Source organism: Pseudophryne corroboree, chromosome 4 (genome assembly GCF_028390025.1).
Source record: "Pseudophryne corroboree isolate aPseCor3 chromosome 4, aPseCor3.hap2, whole genome shotgun sequence".
Taxonomy (NCBI): domain Eukaryota; kingdom Metazoa; phylum Chordata; class Amphibia; order Anura; family Myobatrachidae; genus Pseudophryne; species Pseudophryne corroboree.
The window spans coordinates 202208447-202220994 of record NC_086447.1 but is presented as its reverse complement, the minus strand read 5'-3'; positions in this window follow the sequence as shown (position 1 = coordinate 202220994).

Sequence of the window (12548 nt, the reverse complement as noted above, 5' to 3'; positions counted from 1 at the left end):
AAAAACTCTGTTCATGGGCCTTATTCAGCTTTAGTAGCAAAAGTGACCGACTGCACATGTGCTGCAACCACATTGTGTGTGCACAAAGGCTGCAATGCGATCGCATGCCCAACAATGTGTGATCGCATAGCGATTGCCAGGTAGTGATCATTAGTGGGAGGTTACATGGTGTTTGCAGGGAGTGGTTAGGAAAACGCAGATGGATCACGGCTGTTTTCGGAGCATGCATCTGACATCAGCTTCAATGAATTGTGACTAAAAACATGGCACCAGTGCAACTGCATTCTCATTATTCTGAGTAGCCCTGGGTCAATCGCAACTGTCGATGGTACTCGATTTTTGCATACATCGCAGTTCTGTGACTGCATACGCATATTTGCAATTGCATTGGTGGGCGCCTTTTTCCTTTCTGGGCAGCTCTTCACATGCGTTTATTAGCAGAAGCAGGATTAAGAAGATGACACTTTCTGTCTCATTAGTGATCCAAGCTGAATAAAGCCCCTGATTTTGATGCCTCTGCAGATCCCATACTATCATTACTTCTGATACTAATTCCTTTTTATCATATTTATTCTAAGAATATACTTACAGTATAATCATCAAAGAAGGAAGTCCAGATGTTTCAGAGACATTATCTAGCTCCTGACCAATAAAGGTTTATAACCAGTTTCTTGGAGGCTTTATTGCACATGCAGTTTCTTTTCTAATATGGGCCCTCATTCCGAGTTGTTCGCTCGTTGGCGAGTTTCGCTATATTGCGATTAGTCGCTTACTGCGCATGCGCAATGTTCGCAGTGCGTCTGCGCCAACTAAATTTGCTAAAAAGTTAGGTATTTTACTCACGGCATAACGAGGATTTTTCATCGTTCTGGTGATCGGAGTGTGATTGACAGGAACTGGGTGTTTCTGGGCGGAAACTGGCCGTTTTATGGGTGTGTGCGGAAAAACTCTGCCGATTCTGCGAAAAACGCAGGAGTGGCTGGAGAAATGGGGGAGTGTCTGAGCGAACGCTGGGTGTGTTTGTGACGTCAAACCAGGAACGAAACTGACTGAACTGATCGCAGTGGCAGAGTAAGTCCCGAGCTACTCAGAAACTGCAAAGAAATTTCTATTCGCAATTATGCGAATCTTTCGTTCGCAATTCTGCAAAGCTAAGATTCACTCCCAGTAGGCGGCGGCTTAGCGTGTGCAAAGCTGCTAAAAGCAGCTAGCGAGCGAACAACTCGGAATGAGGGCCATTGTACTTCACTTGGAACATAAGATCCTACTGAGTGATCAGACTGACTTTGCGTATATGGTATTTGCTTATGATAAACAACTATTGCAGCATGGAGGCATAGGCTTCCCAGAAGACAGGCACTAGAATAAAGCCGTAGCCATTACTTCCCCATCCACCAACAGAAGAATGAATGCGATACCTCATAATGCAGGTCTTTCTCCTCACACATACGTACACCGGTTGCAGCGGCCATGACAGGATATAACTTCACGACAGGCCGAGCACCTTTCAACGTGGAGCACACAGGTTGTATGCATCGAGGAGAGGGAAAACACTGCAAGTGTCCAAAAAAGGAAGAAACTGTACACGTCACACTAGGAATGACAGCATGCTGCTGATCAGAAAGGATCATTAAAGACATGCTATCCAAATGAATCCGCAATATAAGTTTCACATTTTTATTAATAATAAAAATAAGTTCCAATATAGGTTTCTTGCTTTTTTTCTCTACTGCTTTGTATTCCTGTTTCTCATACGTCCTAGAGGATGCAGGGGATGACATCAAGACCATGGGGTATAGACGGGATCCGCAGGAGACATGGGCACTCTAAAGACTTTTCATTGGGTGTGAACTGGCTCCTCCGACTATGCCCCTCCTCACCGAATTTTTTTTGTCGGATTCGGGTGTGTTTTGGATTCGGGTGTTTTTTTAAAAAACACTAAAAAACAGCTTAAATCATAGAATATGGGGGTCATTTTGATCCCAAAGTATTATTAACCTCAAAAACCATAATTTACACTCATTTTCAGTCTATTCTGAATACCTCACACCTCACAATATTATTTTTAGTCCTAAAATTTGCACCTAGGTCGCTGGATGACTAAGCTAAGCGACCCTAGTGGCCGACACAAACACCGGGCCCATCTAGGAGTGGCACTGCAGTGTCACGCAGGATGTCCCTTCCAAAAAACCCTCCCCAAACAGCACATGACGCAAAGAAAAAAAGAGGCGCAATGAGGTAGCTGTGTGAGTAAGATAAGCGACCCTAGTGGCCGACACAAACACCGGGCCCATCTAGGAGTGGCACTGCAGTGTCACGCAGGATGTCCCTTCCAAAAAACCCTCCCCAAACAGCACATGACGCAAAGAAAAAAAGAGGCGCAATGAGGTAGCTGTGTGAGTAAGATAAGCGACCCTAGTGGCCGACACAAACACCGGGCCCATCTAGGAGTGGCACTGCAGTGTCACGCAGGATGTCCCTTCCAAAAAACCCTCCCCAAACAGCACATGACGCAAAGAAAAAAGAGGCGCAATGAGGTAGCTGTGTGAGTAAGATAAGCGACCCTAGTGGCCGACACAAACACCGGGCCCATCTAGGAGTGGCACTGCAGTGTCACGCAGGATGGCCCTTCCAAAAAACCCTCCCCAAGCAGCACATGACGCAAAGAAAAAAAGAGGCGCAATGAGGTAGCTGTGTGAGTAAGATAAGCGACCCTAGTGGCCGACACAAACACCGGGCCCATCTAGGAGTGGCACTGCAGTGTCACGCAGGATGGCCCTTCCAAAAAACATTCCACAAACAGCACATGACGCAAAGAAAAATTAAAGAAAAAAGAGGTGCAAGATGGAATTGTCCTTGGGCCCTCCCACCCACCCTTATGTTGAATAAACAGGACATGCACACTTTAACCAACCCATCATTTCAGTGACAGGGTCTGCCACACGACTGTGACTGAAATGACGGGTTGGTTTGGACCCCCACCAAAAAAGAAGCAATTAATCTCTCCTTGCACAAACTGGCTCTACAGAGGCAAGATGTCCACCTCATCATCATCCTCCGATATATCACCGTGTACATCCCCCTCCTCACAGATTATCAATTCGTCCCCACTGGAATCCACCATCTCAGCTCCCTGTGTACTTTGTGGAGGCAATTGCTGCTGGTCAATGTCTCCACGGAGGAATTGATTATAATTCATTTTAATGAACATCATCTTCTCCACATTTTCTGGATGTAACCTCGTACGCCGATTGCTGACAAGGTGAGCGGCGGCACTAAACACTCTTTCGGAGTACACACTTGTGGGAGGGCAACTTAGGTAGAATAAAGCCAGTTTGTGCAAGGGCCTCCAAATTGCCTCTTTTTCCTGCCAGTATAAGTACGGACTGTGTGACGTGCCTACTTGGATGCGGTCACTCATATAATCCTCCACCATTCTTTCAATGTTGAGAGAATCATATGCAGTGACAGTAGACGACATGTCCGTAATCGTTGTCAGGTCCTTCAGTCCGGACCAGATGTCAGCATCAGCAGTCACTCCAGACTGCCCTGCATCACCGCCAGCGGGTGGGCTCGGAATTCTGAGCCTTTTCCTCGCACCCCCAGTTGCGGGAGAATGTGAAGGAGGAGATGTTGACAGGTCGCGTTCCGCTTGACTTGACAATTTTCTCACCAGCAGGTCTTTCAACCCCAGCAGACTTGTGTCTGCCGGAAAGAGAGATCCAAGGTAGGCTTTAAATCTAGGATCGAGCACGGTGGCCAAAATGTAGTGCTCTGAGTTCAACAGATTGACCACCCGTGAATCCTTGTTAAGCGAATTAAGGGCTCCATCCACAAGTCCCACATGCCTAGCGGAATCGCTCCGTGTTAGCTCCTCCTTCAATGTCTCCAGCTTCTTCTGCAAAAGCCTGATGAGGGGAATGACCTGACTCAGGCTGGCAGTGTCTGAACTGACTTCACGTGTGGCAAGTTCAAAGGGCATCAGAACCTTGCACAACGTTGAAATCATTCTCCACTGCGCTTGAGACAGGTGCATTCCACCTCCTATATCGTGCTCAATTGTATAGGCTTGAATGGCCTTTTGCTGCTCCTCCAACCTCTGAAGCATATAGAGGGTTGAATTCCACCTCGTTACCACTTCTTGCTTCAGATGATGGCAGGGCAGGTTCAGTAGTTTTTGGTGGTGCTCCAGTCTTCTGTACGTGGTGCCTGTACGCCGAAAGTGTCCCGCAATTCTTCTGGCCACCGACAGCATCTCTTGCACGCCCCTGTCGTTTTTTAAATAATTCTGCACCACCAAATTCAAGGTATGTGCAAAACATGGGACGTGCTGGAATTTGCCCATATTTAATGCACACACAATATTGCTGGCGTTGTCCGATGCCACAAATCCACAGGAGAGTCCAATTGGGGTAAGCCATTCCGCGATGATCTTCCTCAGTTGCCGTAAGAGGTTTTCAGCTGTGTGCGTATTCTGGAAACCGGTGATACAAAGCGTAGCCTGCCTAGGAAAGAGTTGGCGTTTGCGAGATGCTGCTACTGGTGCCGCCGCTGCTGTTCTTGCGGCGGGAGTCCATACATCTACCCAGTGGGCTGTCACAGTCATATAGTCCTGACCCTGCCCTGCTCCACTTGTCCACATGTCCGTGGTTAAGTGGACATTGGGTACAGCTGCATTTTTTAGGACACTGGTGACTCTTTTTCTGAGGTCTGTGTACATTTTCGGTATCGCCTGCCTAGAGAAATGGAACCTAGATGGTATTTGGTACCGGGGACACAGTACCTCCAACAAGTCTCTAGTTGGCTCTGCAGTAATGATGGATACCGGAACCATGTTTCTCACCACCCAGGATGCCAAGGCCTCAGTTATCCGCTTTGCAGTAGGATGACTGCTGTGATATTTCATCTTCCTCGCAAAGGACTGTTGGACAGTCAATTGCTTGGTGGAAGTAGTAAAAGTGGTCTTACGACTTCCCCTCTGGGATGACCATCGACTCCCAGCAGCAACAACAGCAGCGCCAGCAGCAGTAGGCGTTACACGCAAGGATGCATCGGAGGAATCCCAGGCAGGAGAGGAATCGTCAGAATTGCCAGTGACATGGCCTGCAGGACTATTGGCATTCCTGGGGAAGGAGGAAATTGACACTGAGGGAGTTGGTGGGGTGATTTGCGTGAGCTTGGTTACAAGAGGAAGGGATTTACTGGTCAGTGGACTGCTTCCGCTGTCACCCAAAGTTTTTGAACTTGTCACTGACTTATTATGAATGCGCTGCAGGTGACGTATAAGGGAGGATGTTCCGAGGTGGTTAACGTCCTTACCCCTACTTATTACAGCTTGACAAAGGCAACACACGGCTTGACACCTGTTGTCCGCATTTCTGTTGAAATACTTCCACACCGAAGAGCTGATTTTTTGGGTATTTTCACCAGGCATGTCAGTGGCCATATTCCTCCCACGGACAACAGGTGTCTCCCCGGGTGCCTGACTTAAACAAACCACCTCACCATCAGAATCCTCCTGGTCAATTTCCTCCCCAGCGCCAGCAACACCCATATCCTCCTCATCCTGGTGTACTTCAACACTGACATCTTCAATCTGACTATCAGGAACTGGACTGCGGGTGCTCCTTCCAGCACTTGCAGGGGGCATGCAAATGGTGGAAGGCGCATGCTCTTCACGTCCAGTGTTGGGAAGGTCAGGCATCGCAACCGACACAATTGGACTCTCCTTGTGGATTTGTGATTTCGAAGAACGCGCAGTTCTTTGCGGTGCTTTTGCCAGCTTGAGTCTTTTCATTTTTCTAGCAAGAGGCTGAGTGCTTCCATCCTCATGTGAAGCTGAACCACTAGCCATGAACATAGGCCAGGGCCTCAGCCGTTCCTTGCCACTCCGTGTGGTAAATGGCATATTGGCAAGTTTACGCTTCTCCTCCGACAATTTTATTTTAGATTTTGGAGTCCTTTTTTTACTGATATTTGGTGTTTTGGATTTGACATGCTCTGTACTATGACATTGGGCATCGGCCTTGGCAGACGACGTTGCTGGCATTTCATCATCTCGGCCATGACTAGTGGCAGCAGCTTCAGCACGAGGTGGAAGTGGATCTTGATCTTTCCCTAATTTTGGAACCTCAACATTTTTGTTCTCCATATTTTAATAGGCACAACTAAAAGGCACCTCAGGTAAACAATGGAGATGGATGGATACTAGTATACTTATGGATGGACTGCCGAGTGCCGACACAGAGGTAGCTACAGCCGTGGACTACCGTACTGTGTCTGCTGCTAATATAGACTGGATGATAATGATATGAAATCAATATATATATGTATGTATATATAATATCACTAGTACTGCAGCCAGACAGGTAGATAATATATTTATTAGGTAATGATGACTGATGACGGACCTGCTGGACACTGTCAGCTCAGCAGCACCGCAGACTGCTACAGTAAGCTACTATACTATAGTAGTATGTACAAAGAAGAAAGAAAAAAAAAAACACGGGTAGGTGGTATACAATTATGGATGGACTGCCGAGTGCCGACACAGAGGTAGCTACAGCCGTGGACTAACGTACTGTGTCTGCTGCTAATATAGACTGGATGATAATGATATGAAATCAATATATATATGTATGTATATATAATATCACTAGTACTGCAGCCGGACAGGTAGATAATATATTTATTAGGTAATGATGACTGATGACGGACCTGCTGGACACTGTCAGCTCAGCAGCACCGCAGACTGCTACAGTAAGCTACTATACTATAGTAGTATGTACAAAGAAGAAAGAAAAAAAAAAAAACCACGGGTAGGTGGTATACAATTATGGATGGACTGCCGAGTGCCGACACAGAGGTAGCTACAGCCGTGGACTAACGTACTGTGTCTGCTGCTAATATAGACTGGATGATAATGATATGAAATCAATATATATATGTATGTATATATAATATCACTAGTACTGCAGCCGGACAGGTAGATAATATATTTATTAGGTAATGATGACTGATGACGGACCTGCTGGACACTGTCAGCTCAGCAGCACCGCAGACTGCTACAGTAAGCTACTGTACTATAGTAGTATGTACAAAGAAGAAAGAAAAAAAAAACCACGGGTAGGTGGTATACAATTATGGATGGACTGCCGAGTGCCGACACAGAGGTAGCTACAGCCGTGGACTAACGTACTGTGTCTGCTGCTAATATAGACTGGATGATAATGATATGAAATCAATATATATATGTATGTATATATAATATCACTAGTACTGCAGCCGGACAGGTAGATAATATATTTATTAGGTAATGATGACTGATGACGGACCTGCTGGACACTGTCAGCTCAGCAGCACCGCAGACTGCTACAGTAAGCTACTATACTATAGTAGTATGTACAAAGAAGAAAGAAAAAAAAAAAACCACGGGTAGGTGGTATACAATTATGGATGGACTGCCGAGTGCCGACACAGAGGTAGCTACAGCCGTGGACTAACGTACTGTGTCTGCTGCTAATATAGACTGGATGATTGATAATGAGATGAAATCAATATATATATGTATGTATATATAATATCACTAGTACTGCAGCCGGACAGGTAGATAATATATTTATTAGGTAATGATGACTGATGACGGACCTGCTGGACACTGTCAGCTCAGCAGCACCGCAGACTGCTACAGTAAGCTACTATACTATAGTAGTATGTACAAAGAAGAAAGAAAAAAAAAACCACGGGTAGGTGGTATACAATTATGGATGGACTGCCGAGTGCCGACACAGAGGTAGCTACAGACGTGGACTAACGTACTGTGTCTGCTGCTAATATAGAGTCTAGACTGGATGATAAATTATTGATAATGAGATGAAATCAATATAATATCACTAGTACTGCAGCCGGACAGGTACTATATATATTTATTATGTAATGACTGATGACGGACCTGCTGGACACTGTCAGGTCAGCAGCACCACAGACTGCTACAGTAAGCTACTATAGTAGTATGTATAAAGAAGAATGAAAAAAAAAAAACCACGGGTAGGTGGTATACAATATTATATATATATATATATATATTATATACAATTATATATATATATATATTAAACTGGTGGTGATTGATTATTAAACTGGTGGTCAGGTCACTCACGTTGCAACTTGCAACTAGTACTCCGAGTCCTAAGCAGACAATCACAAAATATATTATTATACTGGTGGTCAGTGTGGTCACAACAATGGCAGTGTGGCACTGACTCTGGCAGCAAAAGTGTGCACTGTACGTTATATGTACTCCTGAGTCCTGCTCTCAGACTCTAACTGCTCCCCACTGTCAGTGTCTCCCCCACAAGTCAGATAATACAATACACTTACAGTCACACTATCTAATCTATATCACTTCAGCAAGTAGTATAGTAGTACTCCTCCTAATAATGCTCCCCAAAATTACTACTACTGTGTCTCTCTCGTCTCTACTGTGTCTCTCTCTTCTCTAAAGGGAGAGGACGCCAGCCACGTCCTCTCCCTATGACTCTCAATGCACGTGTGAAAATGGCGGCGACGCGCGGCTCCTTATATAGAATCCGAGTCTCGCGATAGAATCCGAGCCTCGCGAGAATCCGACAGCGGGATGATGACGTTCGGGCGCGCTCGGGTTAACCGAGCAAGGCGGGAAGATCCGAGTCGCTCGGACCCGTGAAAAAAAACATGAAGTTCAGGCGGGTTCGGATTCAGAGGAACCGAACCCGCTCATCTCTAGTAAAAAGGGTGGAGCTTCTTCCTCAGGCAGCCAGCACACTGCTCAGCGCCATTTTCTCTCTCTCATCAGGCTGCAGAGAACACGTTGGTCCTCTCCTCCACTTCTGACAAGTACAGGGTGCAATAAAGGGGGAGCACAAAGCGATTGTGGTGCATTTGATAGTGTATATTACTATTTAAAAGCGCTTTTGGGCTGTGGACATACTGTGTTCACAGGCAATACTGGCGCTGGGATTGTGAACTGGCTGCTCCTATCCTGTGTCCCTCTGACAAATTTTACTGTGGGTCTGTCCCAAAAATAAGTCCCAGTGTGTCTGTGAGTGTGGTGTACACATGTGAGGCATGTCTGAGGTAGGGAGTTCCTCCCCGGAGGAAGCCATTTTAAGGACACAGAGTTGTAATGTGGTGGCGCTACCGGCACACCAAGAGCCTGCATGGGTGAAAGAGCTACGTGACAGTATGCATATGATTAACCGTAGATTGTATAAGTCTGAATCTAAGGCTGCATGCTGGAGAAAATCTGTGGAAGATGTGATTTTTCAGGATGCTGTTATTCCTTATGCGGGCGGCCCCTCTGGGTCACATAAGAGACCATTTGCAAATGTTGTAAACACTGATACTGACACGGATTCTGATTCTTGTGTCGACAATAGTGAATCCAGAGCGATAGATCATAAATTGGCAAAAAGTATACAATATATGATTGTGGCTATAAGGGACGTGTTGGAGGTTACAGAAAGCACTCCTGTACCTCAGGAGAAAGCTTATTTATGTAAGGAAAATAAATCCAAAGTCACGTTCCCTCCTTCACACAAACTAAATGCTCTGTTTGAAGGGATGTGGGTGAATCCTGATAAAAAAAAATTGTATTCCCAAAAGGATTCACATAGCTTATCCTTTCCCGGTTGAAGACAGGAAAAAATGGGAGTCACCCCCTGTGTTAGACAGTGCACTTTCCAGGTTGACAATGAAGGTAATTCTCTCTGCTCCTGGCACGGCTTCTTTTAAAGAGCCGGCAGACCGCAAAATGGAAACGACATTGAAATCCATTTATGTTACCAATGGTACACTGCTCAGGCCCACTATTGCCTGCGCATGGGTGAGTCGCGCTATTGAAAAATGGTCAGAAAGTGTGTCATGAGAAATCGACACGATTGATAAAGATGAGATACTCCTTAAGTTAGGGAATATCAAGGATGCTGCCGCCTACATGCTGGAAGCAATGAAGGATATTGGACTCTTGAGTTCACAAGCCGCTACCATGGCAGTATCGGCTAGGCGGGCGTTATGGATTCGCCAGTGGAACACGGATGCAGATTCCAAAAGAAACGTGTATGCTCTCCCATATAAAGGTGAGGCCTTATTTGGCGATGGCCTGGATGCGTTAGTCTCGGCGGCTACCACAGGTAAGTCAACATTTTTGCCCTCTGCGACTGCACCGGCAAAAAAGACTTATCTGCAAATGCAGTCCTTTCGGCCCAATAAATACAAAAAGACGAGAGGTTCCCCCTTCTTTGCAGGAAGGGGAAGGGGAAAGAAGCCCACACCGGCTCCAGGTTCCCAAGAGCAAAAGTCTACCCCTAATTCTGCCAAATCCCCAGCATGACGCTGGAACTCCCTTGCGGGAGGCCGCTCGGGTGGGGGCACATCTCAAACTCTTCAGCCAGGATTGGATTCTGTCTGGCCTGGATCCCTGGGTGTTGCAAATAGTATCCCATGGATACAAACTAGAGTTTCAAGACGTTCCCCCATGCCGATTTTTCAAATCGACCTTGCCAGCTTCTCCGCCAGAGAGAGAAGCAGTAACAGAGGCAATCCAAAAAATTATGTCAAGACCAGGTCAAAGTCCTGGTACCGTTGTCACAACAAGGGCGGGGTTTTTATTCAAGCCTTTTTGTTGTTCCGAAGCCGGACGGCTCGGTCAGACCGATCCTAACTCTAAAAAATCTGAATTTCTTCCTGAAAAGGTTCAAATTCAAGATGGAATCACTTTGGGCGGCGATTGCCAGTCTGGAGGAGGGGGACTACTTGGTGTCGGTGGACATAAAGGATGTTTACCTGCATGTTCCCATTTATCCTCCTCACCAGGCTTATCTGAGATTCGCGATTCTGGATTGGCATTACCAATTCCAGACGTTACCTTTCGGTCTCTCCACGGCGCCGAGGCTATTCACCAAGGAGATGATGGTCCTCCTTCATCAGAAAGGAGTCAATATAATCCCTTATCTGGATGACCTCCTGATAAAGGCGAGATCCAGGGAGCAGTTATTACAAAACATATCCCTCTCCCTGTTAATACTCCAACAACACGGTTGGATCATAAATTACCCAAAGTCACAGTTGGAACCGATGACAAGGTTGTCTTTCCACGGGATGATTCTGGACAAAGAAGTTCAGAGAGTATTTCTTCCGCTGGAAAAGGCTCTGGAAATCCAGAAAATGGTAAAACAGATATTGAAACCATCAAGTGTGTCGATCCACCAGTGCATTCGGTTGTTGGGGAAGATGGTGGCGGCCTACGAGGCCATACAGTTTGGCAGGTTCCATGCCAGAGTATTCCAGTGGGACCTGTTGGACAAGTGGTCGGGGTCACACCTACACATGCACAGAAAGATAATCCTGTCATCAAAAACCAGGATTTCGCTCCTGTGGTGGTTGCACAGCTATCACCTGCTAGAGGGACGCAGGTACGGCATTCAGGACTGGGTCCTAGTAACCACGGATGCAAGTCTCCAAGGCTGGGGAGCAGTCTCTCAGGGAGAAAACTTCCAGGGGCGTTGGTCACATCAGAAAGCCTGCCTTCACATAAATGTGCTGGAGCTAAGAGCCATTCACAACGGCCTTCAACAAGCGGTACATCGTCTTCAAGACCGTCCCGTGCAGATCCAGGCGGACAATGTAACAGCAGATGCATACATAAACAGGCAGGGCTGAACGAAAAGCAGAGCGGCAATGGCAGAGGCGACAAAAATCCTCCGCTGGGCAGAAAAACATCTACAAGCTCTGTCGGCAATATTCATTCCGGGAGTAGACAACTGGGAAGCGGACTTCCTCAGCAGACACGATCTCCATCCAGGAGAGTGGGGCCTCCACCAAGAAGTCTTCTCAGAGGTGACAAGTCTTTGGGGAGTTCCTCAAATAGACATGATGGTGTCTCGTCTCAACAAGAGGCTTCAGAGATACTGTTCCAGGTCGAGAGACCCTCAAGCAGTAGCAGTGGATGCACTGGTGACCCAGTGGGCGTTTCCGTCAGTGTATGTTTTCCCTCCACTTCCGCTGATCCCAAAAGTACTCAGGATCATAAGAAAGACAAGGGTTCGAGCAATCTTCATTGCCCCAGACTGGCCAAGAAGGGCTTGGTACCCAGATCTTCAGCAGTTACTCATAGGAGATCCTTGGCCTCTTCCTCCTCGGGAGGACCTGCTGCAGCATGGGCCGTGTGTGTACCAAGACTTACCGCGGCTATGTTTGACGGCATGGCTGTTGAGCGCCGTATCCTAGCCAGGAAGGGTATTCCTAAGGAGGTCATCCCCACCCTTATTCAGGCCAAAAAGTGAGTAACGTCAAAACATTACCACCGTATTTGGAGAAAATATGTGTCTTGGTGTGAAGGACGTTTTCTCCATTTTTTGCAGGATGGTGTGGAGACAGGCCAACGATTGGGATCAATCAAGGTTTTCAAATTTCGGCCTTGTCAGTGTTCTTCCAGAAACAATTGGCCTCTCTTCCAGAGGTTCAGACCTTCGTGAAAGGGGTTCTGCACATACAGCCTCCATTCGTGCCTC